At 44.3% G+C, this 26,422-nt stretch overlaps 1 long non-coding RNA gene across 1 annotated transcript; it reads right to left on the minus strand.

Annotated features, from left to right (window-relative positions):
• Positions 1-336: 336 nt before the first annotated feature.
• On the minus strand, positions 337-4,495 carry LOC121049752. Its single transcript, XR_005801228.1, has 2 exons — positions 4,435-4,495; positions 337-662 (listed from the first exon to the last, which is right to left on the minus strand). It is a non-coding gene; the product is annotated as an uncharacterized LOC121049752 (long non-coding RNA).
• Positions 4,496-26,422: the final 21,927 nt, after the last annotated feature.

A 26,422-nucleotide genomic window follows, 5' to 3' on the forward strand; every position in this document is an offset into this window, starting at 1 on the left:
ATTTCTTCACTTATTACGTTATATTTCATGCACATAGAAAATCTTTTTCCGTATCATATGGTTGATCAAATTGGAACTTGTCCATGGATATAGAGTTTGAAAATAATTGTGATATAAGAAATCATCGATTCGATTCAAATGATCGATTATGATCTAGATATGTATGATTCATCAGTTTAAAATGAATTGATATGAATTTGAACTCAAGAGTTTTTATAATGAGATTGTAAATGAATCAGGTTTGAGCTAGTTGATTCAATCGAAATCTAGTTCGTTGACAGCCCTAAACAAAGAACCATTTTTACGATTGAACTGCATTATAAAGTGACCATGAAGTGGATGCAAACTCTTAATCCGTTCAAATTAATAACATAAATAACAAGACACGTATATGTTCGGAGTAGAATCAAACGGGATGAAAATAAACATATAAAGTGGAGCTTGAGGGATGATCATGACGATAAATTGACAACAATGCTCAATCAGTCATCCTTGATGGCAAGCAGTCCTCCTATGGAGCTGTGCACCAGTCAACAGCGGCCTTCATCTTCAACATTGCCGCCTTTATGGTTGCAGTTTTCTTGTACATAAGCCACTCCAATCCAGATCCCATGAATGAGTAAGATGCTTACAAAGACTAGGCTACCAAGAGTGCAAATGACCTGGATTTTACATAGACACAGATTAGCAACTTTTTAAAGATACTAAAGTGAAAATTAGATACAGGCATAATTCAAAGGTGACAGAAACAACTGAAATAAGATTTGTAACTGTTGTGTAACTTAATAATCCTTTCCCAGGCATACCACACAAGTGGAAGCCTTCAGTTAGAACATCAACTGTAGAGCATTATGACTTGAAAGCTTTTAAAGTAACAACGCATGCAGGAAATCCCAAGTTCACCACATACCACTTCATTGCACATTTCTTGCAAATACATGACATTCCACACATTTCATATTGCTACATATATCAAGTTCTATATCACTTCACAAGCCACCCCTTAAAATGCACCAGCTAATAGAACCATCAACAATGTAGTGTTCCACTCGATTCTATAGATTCTCCTGAAGGCAGCTTCCTAGTGAGACGTTTTGTGCTGGTAAATAAAAGGATAAAGAACTTCGAGCAAGTGAAAGTGCTTCGGAAAGAGAGATTCCTAGAGATCTATCATTGCAGAGGGTTGATGTTGATTTCCAACATTTGATCTGCATGGTTTTGGAGGTCATGCCGCAACCAATATAGGTCTCAATCAGTTCTGATTCATCTAATTGTTTTTGGAGTCACTAGAGCATGTGCAGCCGCAACACCATAGAACAATAAGTTTGGGTTTCACAAATTCAAGTACGATATGTCTCTCAGGCTAAGAAGCACCAATACGGGTACGAGTATCTGGATACGATACGATCGGATACGTGGATACGACAAATCTTAAATATAGTTGGATACAGGTACGAGAAGGATACGTCAATTAAATAATAATATATATATATATATATATATGTATATATATTTTATGCTTATCTTCTTCCTAACATATTAGTGGCAACAACTAATATTTTTTATGGGTTTGAGTGGCAACAACTAATATTTTTTATCAAGGTATTAAAATATCCTTATCCTTTTAGCATCAAACCCATAAAACCATCAGAACCATCAGATTGTCACCAAAAAAAAAAAAAAAACAGAACCATCAGACCTTTCTAGTCGAATCGAAGCAATCAAACCCGTATAACCAAACCATCAGACCTTTCTGATCGAATCGAAGAAATCAAACCCATAAATCCTTTCATCCTTATCCTTTTATCATCAAACCCATGAAAGCATCACACCCTTAAAACCAATCGAAGAACTTGTACCATCACAGAAGCAATCAAATTCATATGGGTAAGAAGAAGAGAGGAGATAACGTAACAAAGCGAGCCTAATTGAAGCTCCAACCTCCAAGCTCCAGGTGAATCGAAGAAGAGGAGAAGAGAAGAACAAGTCTGATTGATCTGTAGTCTGTGACTTGCGAAGAAGAGGAGAAGAGAGAAGTGAACGACCAAGCGGCGTATCCGGTTTATTTACATATTACGTACCCGCAAAGGATACGGACGTATCCAAACCGTACCCAATTTGGGTCCGCGTATCCGAGCGTATCCAAGCGTATCCAAGCCATATCGTACCCGTATCCCGGATCGATACAGGATTTATTGCCATATCCGTGCATCATAGGTTTAGGGGATCCTTAAGTGCTACAGTATTAGATTTCCATTGCAAAACCACAACAAATGTTTGCATTAGCACCACTGACTACTAAATCATATACTATTGTGTTTTACCTCACCTTCAATTTGACTTTATATCCATCTGCAGTATATTCATAGATTACAAAGAACCAATGTTTTAAAAGGCTGAGGCGTAGCCGGGAGAGCCTCAGCAAGGCGTTCGCCTTGAGGCTTAAGGCGTAAGCCTTACGTATAAATTAGCTGTATTTATGTATAGAACTAGTCTTATATATAGAACATGTATTGTAACAAAAAAAACATTATAAATTGTCATCCATTCATAATAAGCAAGTACTAAAACCACATGATTCAACAAAATCACCAAATCTAAAATAAATCCAAAGATTTGAAGTTGAAAGACCAAAGAACAAGAACAATTATTGAAACCAACTTCATCCTTGGAAATCATCATCCTCATCAATTAGAAGATAACCATCCAAACTATCTTCACCCAAACTATCATCTCCATCACTATCATCACCCAACTATATACACTGACCTCACTCTCCTATAGATTTGGAGGACAAGGCTCTGTCAGTAGTGATTACATTGTTTCTATTGTGCTATTCTTTATTTCTTTTTATGTTTCATGCCTTTCTAAAAGAGAGGACATGCAGAATCTAAATTAGGAAAAACAAAAGCATATATGTATCATATTCCTAATCAAAACACAATGCCATAAACCGTATTCAAAATATCACCACTGTTAATTAAAACAAATGGAGACACATATAAGACTCCACATATCTGTAAATTTGTTTCAACTAGCTAAAACTTCAACTAATCATCAATTAATGGTAAAGGATAGAGAATTTAGCTAAACTGACAACATCTAATTTCTCTTCCCCAACTTGATCATCTAATTTAACTCTCTAAAACTCATGAGTAGGTGTTGAGGAACCCAGACTCAGCAGGAATTGGGAATTTGGGATCGAACTAGCAGCTAAGCTTTCAACAATCAGTTTCGATCTGTTACTCAATATAAAGTCACGGACTCATGGTTACTTCTGCTTCACAGTGCCATCGAAAACAGTTCATGTTCAATTCCAAAGAAAAGAAAAGAAAAAGAAACACGAAATATTGCAGAGAAACACGAAATATTGCATTGCAAATCCAAATTTCAATTCCAATTGCACATAACAAAACAAAGAAACATGAAATCCAAAGAAAACAAGGAAATCGAAGCATGATCATAACTTAAATTCCTTTTCTTCAAATTGAACTACAACTCTCCAACTCTCTTCAAATCGAATTTATTTCTTCCTCCAATACTGCAAATAGCCTCCTTTAGAACCAAATTCTTGAGAAAACTTATGGGCTTCATGATTTTATCAAATTTTCGAGTAAGGTATTGGGATTGGCTGCTTTGATAGTGAATATGAGGGGGGGGGGGGGGGGGGGGGCGGGGGCTGCTACTGATTTGGGGCTTGGCTCGACTTCAGAACTGGACCTAAATGAATTTTTCTCCCAAAACACCAAAACGACGTCGTTTTGGTGTTTTAAAAAAAAATAAAAAATCCCCAGGCGTTCGCGCAGGACGCCTTAAGGCTCGCTTAGAACGCCTTCCACGCCTCCATCTCCGCCTTGAGCGCCTCTGCGCCTCATCTGCAAAACAGACTCACTTTTCTTCACGCCTCACGCCTTTTACGCTTGAAGGCGCGCCTGACGCGCGCTTTTTAAAACATTGCAAAGAACCATGACCTCTGTTAAACCCAGTAACTTATAGCGATTCATCCTTCAAGAAACAAGACCCCACTTTCCAAAATTGGTATCAGACAATTACCAAATATGCCTTCATTTTTTTCATTTCTTTTAAATGACAGGACACAAGTTCAATACAAGCACCAAACAAGGCAGTCAGAAACTCAGAATATCTGTGAAAGATTCTAGTCAGAATCTCATCATACTCATAATTGACTATGACTCTACTAAGCCGCAGAGAAGGTGTAAATCAAAAACACCCTTTTCAAGTTACTAACTGTCTATGCAAATTCAGCACTAAAACTAGCACCTCTCCTCACTTCATACCGATGACCTGAGAGCGTAAGCATCCACACAATCTAACCCATGAATGAAGAGCATGCAAATGATCTTTAGTTCATATGGAATTGAAATCAATAAAAGCATCATAACAACCAAATACATCGAAAATTGTGTACATTACCTCAAGATATGCCTTCAACATCCACAAAAACACCAGCATTAGAACTCCATCAACATAAAACCACACCTACATGAACAATTCAGCTATAAAAATCCAATCTTTTCCGAAACCAAAAATTCTGATTAACAATTTACAAGCTCGTCTGACACATACATCTAATTGAATGTTCACCAACTTGCTGGGGATTGCAACAGGGAGAACCGATCGTACGTCCCTCCTAGCTCGCTTCATCTTCAAAAATGCCGCCTTTATGGTTGCAGTTTTCTTGTCCATAAGCCACTCCAATCCAGATCCCCTGAATGAGTAAGATGCTTACAAAGACTAGGCTACCAAGGGTGCAAATGACCTGGATTTTACATAAACACAGATTTAGCAACTTTTTTAAGATACTAAAGTGAAAATTAGATACAGGCATAATCCAAAGGTGACAAAAACAACTGAAATAAGACTTGTAACTACTGTGTTACTTAATAATCCTTTGTCAGGTATACCACACAAGTGGAAGCGCTCAATTAGAACATCAACTGTAGAGCATTATGACTTGAAACTTGAAAGCTATTAAAGTAACAACGCATACAGGAAATCCCAAGTTCACCACATACCACTTCATTGCACATTGCTTCCAAATACAAGACATTCCACACATTTCACATTGCTACATATATCAAGTTCTATATCACTTCACAAGCCACCCCTTAAAATGCACCATCTAATAGAACCATCAACAATGCAGTGTTCCACCCGATTCTATAGATTCTCCTGAAGGCAGCTTCCTAGTGAGATGTTTTGTGCTGGTAAATAAAAGGATAAAGAACTTCGAGAGAGTGAAAGTGCTTCGGAAAGAGAGATTCCCAGATCTATCATTGCAGAGGGTTGATGTTGATTTCCAACATTTGATCTGCATGGTTTTGGAGGTCATGCCACAAGTAATATAGGCCTCAATCAGTTCTGATTCAACTAATTGTTTTTGGAGTCACTAGATCATGTGCAGCCGCAACACATAGAACAATAAGTTTGGGTTTCACAAATTCAAGTAAGAAATGTCTCTCAGGTTTTAAGATTGGTTTTTCAAGTATGAGTAGATGTAGAAGCTTGTCCTACTCAAATAAGGACGGGACTGATAGATACGCGTATATTCTTGACCCTCAAGACGCTTGAGAGATCATTATGAATAGAAAATCTCTGGTCATTGAATTTCTGAGTTTTTAACAACTAACAAAGTCCTTCATTTTCTTAACTGTAGCTTACCAGTTTAATTACTGTCGATATTTGAGCTATCCTTGTCAAAGGTTTTCTAAACATAGGAAATGCAGCACTCACCCTAAAACCAAGCTTCTAAAAATAGCATGTGTCTAGAGCTTATCACTAGAAATTCAATGCATATAAAAACTGCTCATAGTACTAATTTTGGTATGTGCGAATGTTGGCATGCCTATTTATTCCAGGATTTCCAGCCTCAGTTATCTTTTGCTCTTAGCAGCCACAGCTCACACATAGCTAAACATTGTTATTACAATTTCCTGCTATGTTTTCCAGATAAATTGACATTGACAAAAAGCTAACTCTTCCCATCCGTATCTGAACTTTCCACAAAGGGTTTAGGGGATCCTTAAGTGCTACAGTCTTAGATTTCCATTGCAAAACCACAACAAACACTACTACAAAAACTGCATCACACAACGGTGGAAATCTGTTGTGTGAAGTGCACCATGTCTGTCGTCTATCTCGATGTTGTGTGATGAGCACACTCACACAACGGTGAAACACCGTTATCTGAATATCATAGACACAGCGCATTGCTTATAACTGTTGCACCAGTTCTGCGCATGCCAATGCCAGAAATTGGATGCGGCGCATTTTCGATGGTGATCAGACAACAGAAGTAAGTACACGCCGTTGTTGGTTAACTTCTCACACAACAGAAACATAACACTCAGACAACAGTAGTAAGTACACGCTGTTGTTGGTTAACTTGTCACACAACAGAAAAATATGGCGACTGTTGTTGGTTGTTCATTCACACAACAGGTATCATAAGTAACTGTTGTATGTGTGAGGCCCAGTGTTGAATTCTTCACAAGTCATACAACACATTGTTTTTATACCGTTGGGTGATTTAACTTTGGACAACTGATACATATTTGTACTGTTGTGTGAGTACTAATGAGACAACAAAATTTTATAGAGACCGTTGTGTGATTACAAGTTATTTGTTGTGTTATTAACGACATATGCGTATTCATACCACGTAATTTAATTCACTATTGTTCATGCATTATGGATATTGTACCTGGAATATTTGCACAAATATAATGCTCAATATATATTACGTAATGAAGTACTCTAATTCAAGCGTCTAGTGTACCAAAAGAGCTAGCAGCCTTTGTCAATCATATATACATTCATGTATCCACACCATAAAACCAAAAAAGAAGGCATTCTAGGTAGCTTGATAGCTACTGCCTTCTAGCTAACATTGAAAAATAGCAAAAGCTGTTACAAACAAATCTTCACGAGAGAAATATTTGCGACTAAAGTTCTCTCATACTTGCATAGTGTAGTGTTAAGGGAGCTGCACCTAGTGTGTCGGGTGGAAGCTCCAGTTCCAACTTCTTTTTCAAAATGATCTGTTTGAGCTTACTTGACTTGAGCTGCTCCAACTTTTACACTTCAGCCTCAACCTGCAGAAAGAAAGTTAATACTATTAATTAGCTCAACATATTTCTGCTCCAAATATTGCTCAAATATTTCAATGCTTTCTGGCCTATAACCAATATAAGGGATATTGTTCCAGCACAAATATAGCCAAGCCTAAATCGACTAAATGAAACTTATAAATGTCACATTCCACATCATACAAAATGTAATTTTGCTATACTAAACCCTTAGCAGCTAAATCAAGCTTCTACTCATAATTTTCAATCAAGTATAATTAAGAATCTTAATTAAAATGCGCTTGATTTCATCTGATCTTAGGAAAAGAAAAGCCATTATACACCATTAACCATAAGCATGCACAGAGGTATTTTCTCTCTAGTTTTGTAAAGGCCATATGCTCTGCTATGATTATATACAATGCCGATATGCTAAATCTATCAAAACCCGGGTGAGTTTGTGTCATCCACTTTACCAATTCCAATCCCAAAATAAGCAGATTTCATCTAAGAGACTATTTGTTTCTTTAAATAAACTACATTAGGATATCAAAATATGGACAAAGTTCCCATGGTAGCTAACATGATACTACCTGCACTCAAAGCAAACTTAATGTCCATATTTTGATATCCTAACGCAGTAGTTCAAACCCAAGTTAAACTTACTACACATACCAAGACCTGCTCCAACCAAGGGGACAATCAATCTCTATAGAACTCCAAGAACCAATAAAGTTCATTCTTTATGAACTGACATAACTTTTTTTTTTTTTGAAAAGTGAACTAATATAACTTTCAAAAGTTGAAATTCTTACTGGTACAAATTACAACTTGGAGGTCAAAGTACTCACAGAAGCAAGCTCCAAAGCTGAGCATTGTATATTATTCCCGTGTTTCAACACCTATATAAAAATCATAATAAAATCAGACATAACTAAAAAGAGATGTTACTGCCTTCTCTCTTTTTGGTTGTAAGATGTTTACTACTTCTAGAGCAACTTGATTGTGTACCTGAATGAACTGGCTAGGAAGCTTCCTCTGACTGCTCTTATGTGGAATGCTAAAGTAAAAACCTTGCATCTTGTTAATGTGAGTTTCAAATTGTGGAAACTGAAATCTTTACACTACTTGTTAGAAAGATTATGTATAGCTGTAAAATATAAATTGTCCAAATGTTAGCAGCTAAATCACAATATGAAATTGGCCGATTACAAAATTGAGAGAATGAAACCAATTAGCTAGTGACAAAATATACTCATCAGTCACTGTGAACAACATACTTTCTGTGGGAGCCTGCAACTTGGTGGCATTCCTTCCAGTTTTGAGCTACAAAGAAAACCCAAAAAGGCAATTAGCCCTGCAAAGAAAACCCAAAAAGGCAATAAAGCATGAAGGTTTTGGACTTAGGTTGCTTGGTTTAGTTTGATTGGGCTGTAGAGAAGAACTATATTCCAGCATAATAAAAGATTACTTTAGTCTATTGCCTTTATTGATGAAGCCATTTGATTAATGTCAAACAACCAAGTTTTTCTACTAATTGATGCAAGACCAGAAGTTCTTTTATCTATAAGCGTTTTGTAACATAACTTATTCCCAGCTCCCGGTCTTCCATATTAATTATTAACAAACATGACTCATATGACGAATGATATGGCATTTAAATGTTCATAGCAAAGAAATACCCAAGGAAGAAGGAGAGAAGAAGATCAAGATGGTTTGGTTCTCTCTCACTCGTCTCTGTTCTGTATCTCTTTTTCATATATTTTGCTTCAATCATAAAATTGATATGGAAACAATCATAAATTCACTCAGAAGCATATATATACTCCCTCACTTCATTAGGTGAAGCACAATCAATACGACAACTCAAAATCTTGTGGGGTTCTCAAGAAAAATGAACCCAGAAAAAAATGCAAGTGAACATGAAGCTAATCACAGAAAGCAGACCATGGAATTTACAAACCCAATTAAGCATCCAATGACAAGCGGAGAAAAGAAAAAGAATAATGATAACCTGGTTCAGCAATTGCCAATATCCAACTAACAACTTAGTTACCAAGCAATATAAACTGAGCAAAAAATAAAACAAAATAAAAAAACCAACAATCAAGAAGCTGCCTAGCAGCAACACCAGAAATCTCAAACAATTTGAACTGAATAGAAGCCCAATTGAACCCTAGGAATTGAATTAAACCTAACTAGACACTAACTAATCCCAAAATTGAACCTAATCAACTAAGAGAAACGCTTACAATAAACGAAAATAACATAAGCTAAACACTAAACCCTCACCGAAGAGAGAAGGCTTACATGAACAGCACTATCAATATAAGAAGCTGCTTCGGACAGTCCTTTCAAGCTCGCCTGCCACATCAAAGCTCAAAATAAATAGAATCGAATCGAACAAGCTTCACTTCAAATCAATCAATTACAGCTTAATAATAAAATACTAACCGCGAGCTTGGCAATGTCATCTGGGAGTGCCGTTTTCTTGGGTACAGACGACCACGAGCTCTCTCAGGTTAATCGCCTTGAGCCAAAGAAGAAGATTTCCATATTCAAAAACTCAATTATTCTAAGGTTTTGAGATCCATGAGGAACAAACTAATTAAGGTTTTGAGAAATTCCGAAAAGACTTACCATTGAGACTGAGAGGAGAACATCCTTAACATCTCGGAGAGTGGTGGAAGGGACACCGTGAGACACAAAGAGGCCATTAAACCCACAAGAAGCAGATCCCCAGACTTCAAGTACTTAGGATCGATCTTGCATATAATCAATTAGATTTCTCAAAATCCTGAATTTGAAATTCCCAAATCGAAAATCAAATTAGGATTTGCCAGAAAACCTAGAACAAATTGGGGCTACTATGCTAGAGTAGTGGAGAAAAGTGAACAGACATGTTGTCGATGTCGCCGTAGGAGTGGAGATCGGAGATGTTGAAGATGAGGCGGCAGTCCTTATGGTTGGGGTTGGCCTTGAAGTAATCTGTCGTAGGAGAGAGAGAGGTTCACAAGAAAGAGAGAGAGAGAGAGAGAGAGAGAGAGAGAGAGAGAGAGAGAGAGAGAGAGAGAGAGAGAGAGAGAGAGAGAGAGAGAGAGAGAGAGTGTCGAGAGGCTAAATGCTAGGTTTTGTTTTTCTTTCCTTTTGGACACGATGTGGCAGTTAATTAAACCTAGCAAAAAAATCTCAAAGTCACTCCTACAACAGAAACATAAGAAACTGTCGTATGACTGCACTAACATAAAATCAAAATGTCAAAACATGGAGGGAAACATGCCGCCTACTGCATTTTGGCTCAAAATCTTGCCGCCTATATTCCTGGTTCAGACAACAGAATTGCTTAAATCTGTTGTACAATTTCTATAGCTTGCACTAGGTGTACCTAGTAGAAGAGATTCAAGCGAGCTTCCTCAAAATTTAGCTCCTAATTTTCAATCATACAACAGAAGTAGCTATACCGTTGTACTTAGTAGGTCAAATTTTAGTGTTTGAAGAGGCAACCAAGACTCTTGAGTGGAGAGAAATCTGCCGCTAAATTTTTTAAGACTCACACAATGGACAATTCTTATTTGCGTTGTGCAATGTAGTTCTGAGAAAAAAGTTATCATTTTGTTGACATTCACACAACAGAACATCATTAATACCGTTGTACAATAGAGTTCACTTAAACACACAACAGAAAATTTTTGTTCTGTTGTGTGATTGGTGTTGTGTGATGCACTTTTTGTAGTAGTGAAATGTTTGCATTAGCACCACTGACTACTAAATCATATACTATTGTGTTTTACCTCACCATCAATTTGACTTTATATCCATCTGCAGTATATTCATAGATTACAAAGAACCATGACCTCTGTTAAACCCAATAACTTATAGCGATTCATGCTTCAAGAAACAAGACCCCACTTTCCAAAATTGGTATCAGACAATTACCAAATATGCCTTCATTTTTTTCAGTTCTTTTAAATGACAGGACACAAGTTCAATACAAGCACCAAACAAGGCAGTCAGAAACTCAGAATATCTGTCAAAGATTCTAGTCAGAATCTCATCATACTCATAATTGACTATGACACTACTAAGCCGCAGAGAAGGTGTAAATCAAAAACACCCTCTTCAAGTTACTAACTGTCTATGCAAATTCAGCACTAAAACTAGCACCTCTCCTCACTTCATACCGATGACCTGAGAGCGTAAGCATCCACACAATCTAACCCATGAATGAAGAGCATGCAAATGATCTTTAGTTCATATGGAATTGAAATCAATAAAAGCATCATAACAACCAAATACATCGAAAATTGCGTACATTACCTCAAGATATGCCTTCAACATCCACAAAGACGCCAGCATTAGAACCCTATCAACATAAAACCCCACCTACATGAACATTTCAGCTATAAAAATCCGATCTTTTCCGAAACCAAAATTCTGATTATCAATTTACAAGCTCATCTGACACACACATATATAATTGAATTGAATGTTTACCAACTCGGTGGGGATTGCAATTGGGAGAACCGATCGTAAGGCCCTCTTAGCTCGCTCCGACACCTTCTCAGATACATTCTGAACAACGCTCACCAACAGAGGCAAGACAAACCTCACCAACCAGCGCCTATCGACGTCCTGTGAGAAATTGGAGAAGCAAAAGAGTTAGCGAACCATCAGATTGAGAGACTGAGAGGGAAAGAGAGATAGAGAGAGTACCGGAGTGGCTTGGGCGCCCTTAGCCGTCAGTTCTGTTTGGCTCCAAAACCAGTTGGCTTGCAAACTGTCTCTTTTGGGCGAGTGATTGAGCAGGCGTGTCAGCACCGTGGGGTGCAGTCGTTGGGCTAGTCCCTTGACCTGACTTCTTCTTCAAGCGCTGTAGATGAGGAGAGCACCAACCTCGTCACAGGGTTCTTCTCTTGCCTTTCGGGAAAGGACTTTTGCCTTACGGATAAGGACTTTGGTTGTGATCTCTTTGCGTTCACTGTATCGATACTCAACGTTGTAGGTTGAGCAGAGCAATCACTGGGAAGTTTTTGCTAAAGCGTGACTTTAGCTTCGCTGGGTTGCGAGGGCGTTACCCTTGCTTCGCTGGGTTGTATCGGTGGCATTAGTACTGGCAGTCGGCTCGCGAGGAGACTAGGACTGGAAGCACGGTCGCCGGGTTTCAACGAGGTTGAAGGTTTTCTCCGGGGAGGCTTTGTAATCGCTGGGATTGATTGATTTGAGAGAGATCATTTTTGTGTCCTTGAACCCTAGTATTTATACCTAGGTCTTCGACTGTTCCTTGCTACCGAAGGATTATTGATTGAAGCTTCCTATTCAATCTCTGCTACTCGATTCCAATAAGGTTTCGTTTTCCTTATGGATTACGGAATGGGCGAAGCTGTAACCCAAACCCAAGTAGGCTTATTTTTGGGCCGCAGGTATCGGCCCGCTACGCTAAATCCACTAAAGGATCTTGCCAAAATTACTTTTGGGCTCAAACATTGCCCCCCAGGCCGCGAAATCAGGCCCGCTAGAGTGTAACTGATTGAAGGGGACTTAGAAAAACGTGCCGGTCGCTTGAAAGGATGCCATTACTGAGGGTCGCGTCCTTTCATTCGTGAAACGCTTTCTGTCGCATCGTTTCCCTCACAAAAATCCTTTATTTAAACTCACAGCCGCAACCTTGTCACTTCAGAAACCCTTTCCAGTCTCTTAAGCCTAGAAAAACCATTTCCGCCAAAACATTCTCTGCACACTAACCAGAAATGGCTCCCCCTAAGAAAATCATCATTGATCAGGAAGAAGAATTAAATGAAAATGCCGCTCGGACTTGGGGCACCAGCATCGGTGCCCGCATTCATCTTGAAACCTCAATTCATCGACCCCTACTCCTTCGTTTTCCCGATCATCATGCCGGGTTAAGCCCAGCACCGCAGGGCGTTATTCCGGACGATGCCATCGCTCTATACGGCCTTTCCATTCGCCGGCCCATTCCAGTCCTCCGAAGGACTCCTGGAGACTTTAGCGGTTGGGGTGCCCAGAACCATTGAGCCAAGATAGGGAATTGGCCATCTTCCATTAGTGCACAGGAGATTTCTTGGTATCGCAAGACGCGGGCACAAGATCTAGCTCGCTGGAACGCGGCAGGTATCGCCGCTCGCTGCTTTCCTCTGTTTTTGGAATACCGCCACCAACACATTTGACTTTAGATTTGGTCAAATGAGCATCACTCTGTTGGATATCCTCGCCATCACTGGCTTGCCCATCGATGGTGAGCCTTATGTGCACGGCCAATTCGACTCTGTCAACTTCACCTCAACTATGGCCCAACCCGGTCGCAGCTCTCACAGTGGCTCCCACCTGCGCTGGTTGGCGTATTACAGCTGGAAACACAACCCGACCGGTGGAATCTCCTTTCTTGAGTACTGGCTGTGTAAGTTCATATTCTGCACCTCTTCCTGTAAGCCCACTGGCACCTGGACCTTCTTAGCAACGGCCCTCTACAACGGCCGCAACATTGGGCTCGGTCAACCGGTACTGGGAGCCCTCTACCGCATGTTGTACCAAGCGACGATGCACCCATTTGAGACCAACATATCTGGGCCCTTCTGGATTCTAGATTTCTGGATCCAGACCTACTTTCAACTCTTCCGCCGCGAAGATATCCCGCTACTTCCATCGGCCGACCAACTCTTAGGTCGATGGTTCTGCCGCGAGGACAAGTACTCATCTCCTCCTTATTCTGAATGTTTTTCTTATCTGTACTTGCTGGATGATATGCCATACTGTGACCTAATTCTGAGTAGAACATTCCCATCTGTGCTCGAATATGGCTTTCTTCCTGGCGATCCTCGTTATTCCGACCGCGCTTGCCTGGCTTTTCGCCTCGCAGTCTCTTGTTCGGATATTAGGCTCGCCGCCGACGAACTCAGCTACGAGCTCTATGCTCCTAATCATTTCGCCCGTCAGTTCGGCCTTATCCAATTGGTACCGGTCCCTTTATACGACGCGTGGAACTTCAACACCTCTTGGCGCAGATTCGGGCCCCCCTCTGGGCCTCAGCCGGCACAATGCACACTCGCGCTAGTCGATCTCCCTGATTGGGCCCAGGTCATTGATGCTGTAGACGGAACCGAGGAAGGCTATGAGATTTGGTGGGCGGAAGTCTCCGTCAATTGCTGGACCCCTCCAGACGACGAACTCTTTGCAACTATCTTTGGCGAGCTGAGGAATCCTTATCCTATCGATGTCGACCTGCTCGCTCGCTTTTCTGAAGACATTACTGGGCCCCGGCCTCTTCAAGTGATCCGTCCGGCGCGAGTTCCTCGCCCGGCCCAGGCTGGAATCGTAATTCGCGAACCTCCCCCGGAGGTAAGTATTACAATTTTACCCTCTGCGAGTTCCTTCACTGTTCACTCCGTTTACTCACATTTCTTTATACTAGGGGAATGCGCCGTGCCCCGGCAGCCGCACAATCAGTGCTTCCCTGGCCGCCGGACAATCTGGAAAACAGAAAGCAGTGCTCGCTGAACCTGCAGCCGAAGATTCTTCTTCTTCTGATGACGACAATCCACAAACCGTAAGAAATCCCCTATCCTCAGGATCTCGTTCTGTGCTTTAAGTCCTAACTCCTTGATTTTGACAGATCGCAGCTGCTCTAGCTCGCAAGCGCAGCCGCCCGGACCCTCGTGCTGACCCCTGGGCAGAAGACGAACCACCAGCTGACCGATTGGTAAGAAGCAATAAGCTCACTCAAAGCATTATCCACACCTTCGCCCGGACTTCCGTAACCTTCTCTTTTGCAGGTTCGTCGTCGGCCGTCTGGAACAGCTGGGGAGGGCTCTTTAGCTGCCAGTCAAGGAACGACTGCTTCACAAGTGCCGGTGCTCGTGAGCCCCGAAAACCTTCCACCTCCTATCAACACCGTTGGCGACTCGGCCGCAATTCCTGTGCAGATCATAGAGGACAGCTCACCCTAGCTGGAAGGGAATGCACCCCCGCCAGATGCACCGCCCGAGGAGCCGCTCGATGTATAACCCCCCGGCAGACATATCGCTTAATCTTGACCCCAACGCGGCAGTTGGAGAACCTGCAACAACACCAACTACAGACGAGTCTTCAGTTGCACAGGTAACCCTCATTCCAAAATCCCTACCTCATCTCTTGATTGACCCTGTGTATCATAATAGACTTTCCCCAATCATAGAGTAACGTTCCTGCTGAGGAGATCGCTATCGCTGATCCTGCTGAGCCCGCTGGTGAAAGCACGGTGGCTCAAGGACCTGCCCCCCAAGCTCCAGAAGTAGGAGCTGAGATAATTGTAGCGGTCCAAATCGTCGAGCCCCAAGAAGTCCCTGCCTCGGCCGCTGTTGACGCTAGCGCTATTGCCCTTGTTCCGCCTCCCGAACCTCCTAACAGGCTGGAAAGGCTTGTTCGCGTACTCGAAGTGGCTCCTCCAGGAGTCATAGACGAAGCGAGGGAAGGTCTACAACGACTTCTGGGCCCTGACATTTTACTACCGGGCGCGTCTGCCAGAGCTCAAGAATATTTGATAGTGCTTCGCCGCGAGCGCACTATCACTGATGCTGAATTTGTTGAGGTATAGGAGCTCCTGCAAAACCTCCCTGCGTGGATTAATGAGAGAACGACCGCGGCTGCGCAGGCTAGGCAAGTTCAGGCTCACTATCGCGGCCTTGTGCAACAGGCAGATGCATCTCGCGACTCCTTAGGTGATCGAACTGTTCTCGTCAGGGACCTACGGATCTCGCAGAACCACCTCCAAACCCACATTCAGGATCTGCAAGCCCAACTGATCAAAGCAAAGGCCCAGTTGGTGGTGGTGACGGCCCAACTTGAGCAGGAAGAACCTCAGATAGAGCAACCCTTAGCAGCCTTCGAAGCGATGACTCAGAACTTGGCTCAAGCACGCGAAGCCGTCCGACAAGCGGAGCGAGCTGCTGCTAACGCTAGTTTTCGTTTAGATGAACACTTACTTCGCTTGACCCATGCGGGTCGTAAACTTTAGGCCTCTTACTTCAGGCCCATTTTGCTTTGTATGAACAAACCAATATTTAATGTTTAATATTTAGCCCGCTTCGCTCGGCCCAAATATCACTTACAGTCTAACAATTAATGATAAGTAAAACTGTTGAAAGGATAAGCCCAATTTGGGCGGTTACCTCCTTGGAGACTGTCCTGCCTCCCACGCGTTTTCAATATCTTCCATTTTCGAGATTATAGCATTTAACTGCATTGATTCTCTCATTGATGGCGTTGAAAATGCCTCAACTGCTTATCGCGCGGTGTGGAGTTGGTCCTATAAATACTGGTTTCCAAAGAAAAGCGATAACCAAACCAATATGTCTTCCCCACAGATACCCTCGCAAGACCTGTTGCTATTTCTTCAGTTTCTAAAATCTTCCCTTCATGATTTCAACCTTAGCCACAATATTCCTAGGCTTCATGGCTTAATCTCAAGACCTGGATAGACCTCATGGCCTAATCTCAGGTCCAGTGGCATGTCTTTGGTTTTCTGAAAATCTGGATGAACTTGCCAGTCTCAGTTAAACTGAAGAACACGCCACGCTCCTAACGCGGCAGCACCAGATTCTGAAGAGGCTGTCTCTTCAGATCGTCCGCGCGGAGCATGGGGCAGAAGGGCGGAAGGCCATTTTGAGGCCGCCTGCTCTTCTCCCGCGGTCTACCTCCTTGGCCTGGGTGCGAGGCTTCTGTTTTTCCCCAGGAGGTAGATGTGGTTGTGAGTTGCGCTCGCTCCGGACCCCAACTTCTGCCTGGAAGAAAGGCTCAAGGAAGGAAAATGATGGATTATTTCCTTCCCCCTTCTTCTAGTACCGATGACAGCAGTGGCGACTCAGATCGGAGGAGAATCTGAGTAAAGGGGGAAAGAGTGCTCTGAGGTAGCGCCCAGATCCTTCTCCTTGCAACCCGATCCAGTCACTTTTAAATTTACGTTCCTGTCAAAGCCACTTTTGGCCTTGTAATTGCATGCGAAATTGTATTGCTTAATTCTGTTGTATGCTTCTGGCCGCAAAGCCACTTTATGTATGAAATTCCTTCTTTAAATAGAAATCTGCAAAATTTGTTAGTTAAAACAAAGCCTCTTGTATAGGCATCTATTCTTCACACACTTTGTCAAGACATTGAAAAAATTTGAGGTTAACTAGTGTAACTTGGATAATACAGTAATGATAAAATAAAGCCTCATTTATAGGCTGTTATATAATAAAGCCTCGTGTATAGGCTATTACATATGGAGTTGCCCCCAATGTTCATCGGGGAGGCAGAGATAAGAATTATAGGCCACATAGAAAAGGCCGAATAATGTGAGCCGATGAAGATTAAGGTTGCCCCCCAGCCGGGGCAAGAACAGGATCAGGTGGATCTTCGAACTCCCAGACACTTGGGTAATATTTCTTCAGGAAACGGCCGTTAATAGGGTTGCGATGGATGTTGCCATCGACGTCTCGGAGGTGAAAAGCTCCGCGCTCCAAGATCCGGTGGATAACAAAGGGCCCCTCCCATCGCGGCGTCCATTTACCGCGACCGTGTAACTTTTCGTTGAAGGGTAAAATGGCCTTCCAGACGAGGTCACCCTCTTTGTAACTACGACCACGCGTCCGCTTATCATAGGCGCGGGCGATACGTTGTTTTTCCAGCACCAAATTGTCCAAAGCTGCCAAGCGTTGCTCGCTTAAATCTTCGTGCTCCTGCCACATTGCTTGAACGTAATCCTCGCCGATCAAATGATGCTGTTCTTGCACGTGTTGAGAATGAACGTTAATTTCTAAGGGTAAGACAGCGTCATGACCGAACATAAGTGCATACGGCGTCGTGGAGGTGGGATTCCGTTTAGAAGTGCGATAGGCCCAAAGCGTCTCATACAAAGTGTCATGCCATTGGCGAGGGTTCTCTACCAACATCTTCTTTAATAAGGTGATGATTGTCTTGTTGCTAGTCTCCGCTTGACCATTAGACTGAGCATAATACGGAGTGCTATGTACGAATTGAATACCAAAATCATTGACCAGTTCCTCGACGGGGCCTCCCATGAACGCTGCCCCCCTGTCCGAAACCAGCACCTCAGGGATACCAAACCTGCAGAGAATGTTACGGAAGATAAACTGGCGAATGGTGGCACCGGAAGCCTCCTTCAAAGGCTCTGCTTCAACCCACTTAGTGAAGTAGTCAGTGGCAACGATGATAAACTTGTGCTGAAGGGAAGAAGGAGGATGGATCATTCCAATCAAGTCCAGTGCCCAGCCTCGCGCAGGCCAAGGCTTAATAATAGGCTGCATTGGAATGTTAGGAACATGTTGGACTGGACCATGCGCTTGACAGTCCTCACAACCCTTGGCAAAGGCGATACAATCCTTCAAAATGCTGGGCCAATAATAACCATGACGGCGCAGAAGCCAGCGCATCTTAGGTCCAGCCTGATGGGCTCCACATATCCCCGTGTGCACCTCGCGCATCAACCGTTTAGCTTCGCGACCGTAGACACAGCAAAAATCTATTCCATCCTCCCCACGTCATCGCAATTCATCGCCGCGAAGGAAGTAGTTCAATGCGAGGAAGCGAACCCTCCTTTCAGCGCTGGGATCTGGTTGTTTGAGGTACTCAATCAGCGGGATTCGCCAATCCACATCAATAGGTTCTAGTACCGCGACCACAGGATCATCTGGTGGATCAGGTCGCGCAAGCCACGACGGTAATGTGCGACGCTCAACTTTCAAAATGCGCTCGCGCACTCCATACTTCAATGTGATTCCTGTGGCCAACTGAGCGAGCTCATTAGCTGCAAAGTTACGCTCGCGTGGTATATGTTCCAGATCGACATCAGTAAATTGGTCCAGAAGCTCGACGGCGCGATTCAGATATGGCATGAGCAACCAACTCGCACATCGATATTTTTCCTGGAGCTGGTTTATAACGAGTTGAGAATCGCCGCGAATCTGAACGACCCGTATGCCCATTTCCAGTAAGACTTCGAGTCCAATGATAAGAGCTTCATATTCAGCCTGATTATTAGTACATTGGAATGTTAGTTGGAAAGAATAAGAGAAGCGGTCACCAGCCGGGTTTTCCAGAACAATCCCCGCGCCAGCTAGTGTGTCCGTTCTTGAGCCATCAAAGAATAAAACCCAAGGCTGCAGGTAGACCATAGCTTGATACCAAACCGCGTACTCAGGGATGCATGCCAAATATGGTCAAGTTGTATTAGTGCATGCAATCTCTAACTCCTTCAGCGCGGGTATCTCTAACGTAGGATGATGTGCAAGAAAGTCTGCGATGGCCTGCCCTTTGACAGCTTTCTGTGGCACATACTGGAGCGAAAACTCTGAGAGAGCCAACACCCATTTGCCAATGCGGCCTCTCAAGATAGGTTGGGACAAAATGTATTTGACCAGGTCGGTTTGAGCGATGATGCAAGTGGTAAAGGATTGCATGTAGTGTCGTAATTTGCACGCGGAAAAGTACAGAGTGAGGCACAGTTTCTCCATAGGGGTGTACCTTGTCTCGCAGTCTGTCAATGTGCGGCTAAGGTAAAATATAGCATGCTCGACACCTCCCTCATCGACTTGAGCGAGCAGGTTGCCAATGGAGGCCTCTGCTGCTGAAATGTACAGTTTTAATGGGACCCCGGCTCTGGGTGGAACCAGGACTGGTGGGCTTACTAAATAGGCCTTGATACTGTCGAAAGCCTCTTGATGTTTAGCTTCCCACACAAACTCATTCTTCCCTTGTAACCTTAGTAATGGCGAGAACGGTTGGATTTTGCCTGCAGAGTTAGAGATAAAACGTCTTAGGAAATTGATCTTACCCAAAAGACGCTGTAATTCCTTTTTCGTCTGCGGGGGAGACGCGTTGATAACTGCGCTCGCCTTGTCTTCGGGGACCTCAATCCCTCGCTGATGAACTATGAACCCCAGAAAGTCTCCTGCCTGGACCCCAAACACGCATTTGGCCAGATTCATCTTGAGTCTATGTCTTCGCATGTGCTCGAAAACTTTCCTGAGATCCGCGATATGGTCCTCCTTCTTCTGAGACTTGACGACTACGTCATCAATATATATCTCTAAAACCTTTCCCAGTATGTCATGGAAGATCAAGTTCATGGCTCTTTGATACGTCGCACCAGCATTCTTCAAGCCAAACGACATAACCACATATTCAAAAGCTCCCGCGAAGCCAGGGCAGCGGAAAGCGGTCTTATGTCTGTCTTCTTTAGCGACTGGAATCTGGTGATATCCTGCAGTACCGTCCATGAAGGACAATAACTCATGGCCTGCCACAGCATCTACCAACATATCCGCGACCGGCATGGGGTAAACATCCTTAGGCGTAGCGAGATTCAAGTCTCTATAATCGACGCAGACTCTCATCTTGCCATTCTTTTTGCGGACAGGCACTATATTGGATAGCCACTGATTATACTTGGCGACCCTTATAATACCCGACTTGTGCATTTTCTCTACCTCCTCTTTAACGAGAATCTGGGTCTCCGAATTCATTCGTCGAGGTTCCTGCTTGACGGGCCTCTTGTCAGGGAGAGTTGGTAGTTGATGACAAACCAAATCTGGTGATAGGCCGGGCATGTCTTCATATTTCTCCGCGAAGCAATCCTTGAATTCTAGCAACAAATCAATGAGCCTCTGTTTCTCGCTAGGCTTTATGTAAGCGCTGATAGATACCTCCATAGGCTCGCTCGCTGTACCCAGATTGACCTTCTCAGTAGGGTCTCTAACTTTAGGAGGCGTATCGTCCAACGCTGCCGGGGCAAGTTGAATGCGGACTTCTTCTTCGTCCTCCGGATCAGAAAGTTCTTCATTAACGACCTCTAAGGTCGCGATGCGATCATAAGCCTCTTTTTCCACCATGTATGATGACAGTCGTTCATGTATCGAGTGGAAGGCCTCTATCCCCTCCTTCGAGAGGTCGTAATCCATTAATCGGTTAAGGGTTTGGGCACAGCGTGACCAGGCCTTTCCAAGCCTTCTTTTGCGAGCGTGAGCCCCCACTGTGCCAGTTCAGAGGCCGTCACCCCTGTGAGGAGGCCCTTATCATCGATGCCACTAACCTGTAATGGAGTGATAGGCTCCAAATAGTATCTGGCATCTACATAATTTGCGGAGACCGGGAATGGACGGGGGTCTGCTTTGACCACCTCCGCCGTATCTGTTCCCCTATTCCACATAACCAGCTCTTGGTGAAGTGTCGAGGGTACACAGTAACTCCTGTCGATCCAGTCTCTGCCCAAAATGGCACTGTAGGCCGCATAGCAATCCGTCACGAAGAAGGCATAGACCCCCTCTGCTGGGCCTACCTTAATTCGCAAGAACAATAGCCCTAAGGTTTTTGTTACTGTGCCTGCGAAATTTTTGAGTGCAAGAGACGTGGATTGGATTTTCTCCCGCTTAATCCCAAGCAAGTGCATGGTCTGAGTAGTGACGACATTCACGGCTGCTCCGGTATCAATCATGATTTTGCTGACTTTGATACCGCTGATGTCTGCCGTAATGTATAGTGGTTGCATGTGCTGGACCATAGCTGGCGTTGGCTTGGCGAAGTGCATGAGTGACCCCTTGTTCGGAATCTCTCCTGTTTCCTGCTGGACTCCATCTTCTGCAGGCGTCGCCGCTGCTGAAGTGACCTGCAACGGCTGTACACCTTCTTCTTCTGTCCCCACACACTCCTGAGTAGCGACTGGCAATGCATATCTCGCGGGGAGTACATAAACCATGTTGCAAGAAACACCAGCGCTCTCTGTCCCTTCCATGTCATCGTCCAACTCAAGCTTGGGTTCTTCGCCCGGGATATCAGTTTGGAATTGCTTAGCCAAACGATCTACCAACGACTCTTTCGTGAGTCCTTTTACCTCGCAATGTGCAAGCTCTTGTGATTCCAGTTCCTGCTCCACAACAACTGGCTTAGCGCTCTCCGGTTCCAAGCGCTCCTCTGAGGCAGAGATGACCATACTTTGGACTTTCTTAGGTCGCCACTGCAAGGTGTCACCAGTTCTGTCCTTGCCCCCCAGCCTTTCAAAGACTGAAGCTTTGAACACTGGTGCTTCACAGAATAGCTGGCGCCTGACATGCAGACGCCGAGTTGGCGAGCTCTCCGTTCGCGCAAGAGGTGGTGAGCGCTCCTCTGAGATCCTGCAAAACACACTGGGCTTTGAGGCCCCTGTTAGTGAATCTGTTTGTTTGTTAAAGCCACGGGGAGGTCTTAATGGTTTAGCAGCCAGCGCTTCCATCTCTTTCTGGTATTGTTCGGGCAATTTGACCAGTTGGGACGGTTTGATCAGGCCCTGATCTAAAGCCTCTAGAGCGCGCTTGGCTTCTCCAAATCTGCGCTGCAGTTTCCGTTTCCTGGACAGGCTAATCTCCACCGCCTTCCCCTTTTCCCTGGTGTACCATCTGCCCTCCTTGATAGGGTTGGCTGACGTAGGTGGTATATAGGGCTTGGTCAGCACATCTTTGCAATCGCTCCTGGACTCTTCTTGTTTTGGACCAACCGCGGCTGCTTTTAGCTTCATGAATAAGTTGGAGTCTCTGGGGGATGGTGGTGATTTCGTCTTCTCCCTTTCTCTTGGACTGGAAGGCTGATAGTTCCGTGACGAGGAAGCCCACTTGATTGGTGGCAGGGAGCCAAAGTGAAATGTCTGCTCGACCTCCTCGTGCGGTATTTGGATACCGCACTCCTCTTTACATCGCGAGCATAGGATCACGGGTGAAGCGTGGTTGGTTGACTCAATTCTACCCCTGGCTGGCGTTTCATCCACGATAGACTTATCATTCTGCTTGCTCGGAACCAAATCCAGAGTTGTTTTCCGTCACTGCCGTTTGTTCCAATCCACGTTGACCATATTGATCCCGGTATCAGGAAAGGGATCCACGTCAACTAACGCCGCCGCTGTGCCTAGAGCCTCTACCTGCAAACTACCGTTATTAAGCCATACCTGAATCTGGTCTTTGAGTTTTACACAGTCCGCGGTATTATGGTTCCACAGATTATGGAATTTGCAGTACTTCTTTCCTTTCAACTGCTCTGGCCGCGGAAAAGGCCCAAAATCAGTCTTCACCATCTTCGCAGCGATCATCTCGTTGAGGATCTCGTGAGCTTTATTGGCGTCATAAGTATATGTCGCGAACTCCGGCTTGGTGAAGGCCATTGATTTAAGCTTAACAGGCTCCTTTGAAATCTTCAACTGCTTCAAAGATGGGCTCTTCTTCTCGGTTAGCTCATAGGCTGCTATATCATTATCCTCGTCCTCGTCATTGTCCTGGGCCGCTTCTCCAGTATTGTGATTATAATAAGGGTCGTAGGTGGCCGGCTGGTAGCTCAAGGCCGCCACAGTACGGTGTTTACCTGGCACGTACGTCCCTCTGGAAGCATTCTTCCTCGCATCTGTTTCTCTGAGGAGATGCTCGAAACTGCCCACCTCTATGATGAGCTTTCCCATTGACTGAATCATGCTGCCATGCTGCTTCTTTCGTTGTCGGGGCTCCAAACCTTTGACCGCCAACTTGACTAACTCCTTCTCGGGCAGAATGACATTCAGTTTGGCTTTCTGGATTTGAAAGCGCTGAAGATAAGCGACTGCCGATTCTGTAGGCTGTTGGGCCATCTGGGTGAGAGAGGCGAGGTCTACTTCAGGCTCAATAGTCCCAAATGTCTCACGGAAAAGTAGTTCCATTGCCGGCCAATCCGTCATAGTCCCTGGTCTGAGCTTAGAAAACCATCTAAAGGCAGCGCCCGACAGCGAAGTGCCAAAGATCCTGCACTTGAGGACGTCATCATTCTGGTATTGGCCACATTGGACCCTAAACCTGGCCAGATGAGTCGCCCCATCTTCAGTGTCCTCCCCTGAAAACGTAGAGAAGATAATGTTCTTATAACCTCGGGGGAAGGGTGCGAGCATGATGTGTGGCGGGAAAGGTCCCTCATAGACCCCATCTGGCAGGCCTCTATGGTTTGCCAATCTGATCATCTCCTCTACCTCATCACGTCTTACGTAATCTAGTCCTGGAGGCGGAGGAGGTGCCATTGCGGCTCGGTGGGTAGCTTGCCCAGATGCTGCCTGGTTTCCTATTGCTGATCCTGCCCCAACATGCACAGTGCGGGTAGTAGCCTGTTGCTGGAGCGTTACTGCAGGCAAAACCTCTTCCTTCGATAAAGCTGTTATCCTGACCGGGGCGCCAGTCTGGTCGAGCGCATAATAACTCCCCGGCAGTTCCTGATATACCACTTCTGCTCCATCGCTGTCGTACTGGACGAAAGTCATAGATTCCGACGCAGTTCCTGCGCCATTCGAGACTTGGTGTTTCTTGGTGGCGTGTCCGCTTGATGAGGCAGTCTTTTCTTTGCTGCCATTGATAACCAAGGCTTGTTCTTTATTCTTCACCGGAGCAGTAGCAACAGTAGCTGAGGAAGACACAGCATTTTGGTTAGTCTTTTCGCGCTGATTTGGTGACACGTACTTGCCTGAACCGGACGGCTGGCCAAGAGAGCCAAGGATAGCATTAGGATCCCCTAGGGCTTTATTCAGTACATCTCTCGCCTGGTTCAATTCGGCTCTCTGCATGGCCACCTCGGTTGCCAAGTTGGCCCCGTCCTTGCGCAGATCTATTATGTTTGACGCGGTCTGCTTGGTATGATCCGCTATAGCGTCCAAAATTGCCTTATGACGCTGATCCTGTTCTCTAGCGATACCTGCAGCGTGCGCTTTCAAGGCACTTTCTGACTGTGTGATCTGCTGCCGGGTACTCTCCGTATGTAGAGTCATTCGCTACTCAATTTCGCGAAGAAGCTTTTCCGATTTTGCGGTTTCCCTGGCAAAGTCGGCATCCATCTTCTTGCGATGGTTTTCGACGTTCTCCATGATGATCGCGAACTTGACCTCAGCGGTCGCTCCTTCCGGAATAGGCTTCGAGACAAAAACCTCTTCTTCTCCGCCTCCCACTGTAGTGTTGACAGTGGTGGGGATAACAGACTCGCTGGTCTGATTGACATTGACGCTCTGACCCTCAGTAGCGGTCGAGCAATTCTCACCTTGTGCAGTTGACATATCGAGTGATTGGGGCTGATAAGAGAATCGTTGCGTCACTTGTTCTTCAGAGAGACCACGACAGTCCGCACGAGAATGCGGTCTGTAACTAGAGGTCTTATGCTTTGAGCAGTTAGCGTAGCCCTTTTGGTAAGGGTTATCGCTAGACTTCCCAATGGTTGCGTTCATAAAGAAATACTATTGTGGTCCCACTGGGCGTGCCAAAATGTTTGGCTCGAAAACCAGTTGGCTTGCAAACTGTCTCTTTTGGGCGAGTGATTGAGCAGGCGTGCCAGCACCGCGGGGTGCAGTCGTTGGGCTAGTCTCTTGACCTGACTTCTTCTTCAAGCGCTGTAGACGAGGAGAGCACCAACCTCGTCACAGGGTTCTTCTCTTGCCTTTCGGGAAAGGACTTTTGCCTTACGGATAAGGACTTTGGTTGCGATCTCTTTGCGTTCACCGTATCGATACTCAACGTTGTAGGTTGAGCAGAGCAATCACTGGGAAGTTGTGAGAAAGCACGGGTTTTGCTAAAGCGTGACTTTAGCTTCGCTGGGTTGCGAGGGCGTTACCCTTGCTTCGCTGGGTTGTATCGGTGGCAGTAGTATTGGCAGTCGGCTCGCGAGGAGACTAGGACTGGAAGCACGGTCGCCGGGTTTCAACGAGGTTGAAGGTTTGCTCCGGGGAGGCTTTGTAATTGCTGGGATTGATTGATTTGAGAGAGATCATTTTTGTGTCCTTGAACCCTAGTATTTATACCTAGGTCTTCGACTGTTCCTTGCTACCGAAGGATTATTGATTGAAGCTTCCTATTCAATCTCTGCTACTCGATTCCAATAAGGTTTCGTTTTCCTTATGGATTACGAAATGGGCGAAGCTGTAACCCAAACCCAAGTAGGCTTATTTTTGGGCCGCAGGTATCGGCCCGCTACGCTAAATCCACTAAAGGATCTTGCCAAAATTACTTTTGGGCTCAAACAAGTTCCTCAAAGTTCTCTTGCAAATTACTCTCCATAATCTTCTACGTTTCTTCTTTTCAACTTTGTAGTAACAATTACACACCACCATCAGATCATATATAATTTAGCAGAAGAAGAAGAGAGCACGTAGGAAAATTACGTTAGGAAGTTTCAGCAACATTAATTTTCTGGGCATGGTGCATGAAGAGTGAGGCATGGTCTGAACCCCTCAAAAATAAAAATGATATGTACTTTCTTGGTCCGTGTAGCTCAAGTTCTGTACCCAACATAGGAAAGAGTTAGTGGAAGGAGGAAGAAGGAAAAGT

The sequence above is a fragment of the Rosa chinensis genome, chromosome 6, assembly GCF_002994745.2.
Source record: "Rosa chinensis cultivar Old Blush chromosome 6, RchiOBHm-V2, whole genome shotgun sequence".
In the NCBI taxonomy this organism is placed as follows: domain Eukaryota; kingdom Viridiplantae; phylum Streptophyta; class Magnoliopsida; order Rosales; family Rosaceae; genus Rosa; species Rosa chinensis.